Genomic DNA, 3,839 nt, shown 5'->3' on the forward strand with positions numbered 1-3,839 from the left:
TATACTGTTCACGAAGGACCAACTTATGTCTGTTCTGTAGTAATGCAATGTGTACAATAAAGACTAAATAGGCATAACAGTGGCCGGTTGCATAAAACTTTAAGACTACACTGTTAGATGTCGCTGTAGATTTAGCAGTACATTACTGTAAAAATCCACAGTACTATACTGTATGTGTACATTACAGTACAGTACTGCAGTTCATAATGCATTCTGGGTAAATTTGTTTGAGCGGGAAAATTTTACAGTATATTTTGGTCTTGATGTAACCTTGCTGTAGGCATTGCTGTAATGTGCCAGGTGTACTTGCAATAATCAGAGAAAGTGCGCCAGAGTCAAATCACACAGACAGAGCACAACTCCTGGCTGCAGCTGAAGGAGGACGATTGATTTCTGGCAGTTCGGTAAGTTTGAAATATTTCTGTTTCATGAAAACTTAATTTTTAGTTTAAGAATGTTGTCAATAGTTTGTCACAATATTGTTTTAAACGTGCAATGAGAGAGAAAAACGGTCACCACAATTTTCAATCTCCCTCAGAAAGTAAGCTAACGTTACACACAGATGTCTACCGCTGCTTTAACTCGCTTTACACCTTTATTAATGAATATAGGGTTGTTTTAACTAAATTATGAGGGCTTTGGTGAGTTTATATTGTGTTGAAAGTGTGGTGACAATGAAACTATTTTTAACGAAATGGACAAAGACAACCCGCCAGCGCGGTCTTGCGGTCCCAGCATAATGGTCGTTTATCTCGGCGTTTCATCCGTTCAGTTACCGTCAGAGAAAAGTATTAAGTTCGACTGTTTGGCAAGGCTGACTCGTGGTTGTAAACAGACAGTAGTACCGAACTACTCCACAGAAGTGAAAACAAGAAACCTCATATTTAACTGGATACATGCATCGAACTCATCGCAGCTTTAACTTCGACCAAATATAATTCAGACCTGGGCTCATCTTAATATCAGATGAACGTAAGGGATTGCCGCGCTTATTGTTGTTGTTATCAGCAAAAGCAGAGAATATCTTCTCTAAAGCGTTTTACACGTCCAGTAAGTTGTCCAATACATTTTTATGGCATATTGTTTCCACCACTTCAGATGCATTACATGCAGTATATATAAGTTTCCAAAACACATCAAATCAATGCACGAAAAGAGAAAGGGCTCCGCATTTACGTACCTTTGTCTTCTCGTCTCTGTCATCTGATCCTTCATCGCTGGATGTAAAATAGTCCATAATAACATCGTGTAGGAAACTGGCATCACCAGGATTGCTCAGATTTAGGCGATCATGTTTATCTTTAAAGTGAGCAGCTAGCTACTTAAGTTAGTTAAAAAACTTTGCGTGAAATAGCGTGTTACACCGCAGCCGGTCCGGGTTAAACATTAGGGGCAGTCTTTTTACCTTGTCACTATAAATCGCTATTTTCTGCACTAAACGAGACATTTTCAGAGATTTTCTGTAGACAAGATGTTATAGAATAATAATAAAAAAAGGCTTATTTAGATATTTATATATAATATAACAACTAATATATATATATTTGTTTTACAACTGACTAAACACTTACAGAAAGGTTTTATTTGTTAGCATAGCATGATAATTAATACATTTTTAAATCAATCACTTTGTCTCTGCACAATGAACATTATCAAATATTATTAATGTTGTAAAATATATTGTTCATTGTTAGTTCATATTAGCTAAGGCATTACCAAATGTTAAGTAATAAACTATTGTAGTAAAGTGTTACTAAATTTTCTTTTACCATTTCCTTCACAATGTCTACTTATTTCTATGGCTAACAGATTTTGTAACATTTGTATTTTTTACAGTCTTACCATTGCTTGTAAGCTGGATTGGGTAAGATGGATCATCTTTAAAGGAACCAGGCAAGTACATGATGTACAGTTACAAGTCATGTATTTTTTTGACTGCAATATTAAATGCTTTCACGTCACATGTAAAAGTACACAGGAATGTGGCTAATCACTTTTTATTTGTAGTTTACATGAGTGTCCTTGAACTTTATCAGGAGTTAAGGCAGATGTGGAGGCACAACGGGTGACACCAGACACACCCAAGCACATTATGTTCGGTAAGTTTGTACTTTACCACTACAGCTTCTTTAAATACCCATGTATACACTCATTCACAATTCCCACACACAACACTGTAACACGACCATACACAACATGTACAGAATTGTCTTAGTTTGCCATGTAGAAATATACAAACAGAAATATTCAGACTTTGGTTATAAGAAATTTAATAATTGTATTTATTGAGCAGAGGTGTCCCTGGACTTTATTGACAAAAGATTTTGTTTTCAGAATAAAAAGTTGTGTCCAAATCAGTAACAATTTTACTTTCTGTTCAGGACATTCAATCATGACAGGATCCAGGTGGATGCTGTCCATTGAGAAAAGAGTTTGTTCCGAGGTAAGTGAATCTTCTGTATTTTAATGTAATTAGGTGTGGAACAGTAGAATAAGAGCAAAAGGTTTCAAAATAGGAGTAAGTTCAAGGCTGAGTTTAGTTTTTTAAAAATCTTTTTCTATCTTATATTTGTTGACTTAATGTTTATGATATTTCTAACAGGTTTCTGGATAGAATTAAGTCCAAAGATGGGAAAAAGTGCACATCCAGACAAGGAGCAAGCAAAAAGACAAGGAACTTGGTGCAGAGAAAAGCTGTGGCCATTAACCCCCATGTGAACAGCTTCATGCAGTCCCTGATTGAGTTCGAATGGACGACTTCAAAGTAAAGGCCACTGTGGTCTGTCTGCCACAGTTTAATTTTTAATTTATTTTTAGTGTTCAATGAAATTCAAGTAGAATATTTAAAACTATGGGCCAGTGTTCTTTTTACCACAGTGAAATGTTACCTTTTAGTCGATGATGGACTTTAAACTGAAAACTTCTAACTATGGACCAGTGTCCTATTTGCCTGAGTTAAATATGTTACAGCAGGGGTCTCCAAACTTGTTTATACTTATTAATTTTATTTTATTTAACTTGTTTATATGTTTATTATTGTTTAAAATCTTGTTTTAAATATGTTTTGTTTCAATTAAATGTTTTTTTAAATAAAATTTTGATACATACATTGCTTGGATTGCCTTTTAATTCATTGTTTTAATTTAGCATTTTTACCATATTAATAACTATAGATTTAAACCTAAATATCTAGCTATTATATATAATATTATTGTATTAACTGTAATAAGTAATAAATAGTATTTATGGGTCAATATAGACATTACAGTAAATTACTGTAAAAATAGACTACTGTAATAAAATATTGTAAAATTACAGTACAGTACTGCTTTGTAACTATACAGTACTAGTTTGTGTAGTGTAAAATGGTATTACAGTACAGTACTGTAAAACCAAAATACAGTAACTTACTGGCAACCGTGCTGCCAGTACCGTACTGTAAAAATACAGGGAAATCGTTAACAGTGTAGTCTTAAAAGTTAGTCATGAACTTTTTTCTTCAAGACTGATCATAACTGTTTTAAGTAAGTTACATAGAAAGGTAGATTGGTCTAATTTAAGTCCAAATAATAAGATCGATTAGTCCAAACTAATTAGTCCTAAGTTAGTCAGAATCATTCTTAAGATGCAGTCTTAACATCACGGCTATGTTTATGCAACCGGCCCCAGGTTGTTTGAATGGTCAGTTAATTAAAGAAACAATGCAAGCAACGGCTTTTAAGATAAAAAAGACAAAAACGACCACCAGCTTGGTTGTTCATTATATCATTTGTAGATGAGATCTGAATAAAGTGATATCAGAACAATTAACAGTACTGGAACTAAAATAATGTTGATCA

The 3,839-nt window shown here is 33.8% G+C and overlaps 1 long non-coding RNA gene across 1 annotated transcript; it reads left to right on the plus strand.

Moving 5' to 3' along the window:
- Nucleotides 1-584: 584 nt before the first annotated feature.
- On the plus strand, nucleotides 585-3,279 carry LOC135744715 (uncharacterized). The gene is made up of 4 exons (XR_012336744.1): nucleotides 585-1,893; nucleotides 2,037-2,099; nucleotides 2,382-2,443; nucleotides 2,603-3,279. It is a non-coding gene; the product is annotated as an uncharacterized lncRNA (long non-coding RNA).
- The last annotated feature ends 560 nt before the right edge of the window (nucleotides 3,280-3,839 follow it).

The sequence above is a fragment of the Paramisgurnus dabryanus genome, chromosome 5 (genome assembly GCF_030506205.2).
Source record: "Paramisgurnus dabryanus chromosome 5, PD_genome_1.1, whole genome shotgun sequence".
NCBI lineage: Eukaryota > Metazoa > Chordata > Actinopteri > Cypriniformes > Cobitidae > Paramisgurnus > Paramisgurnus dabryanus.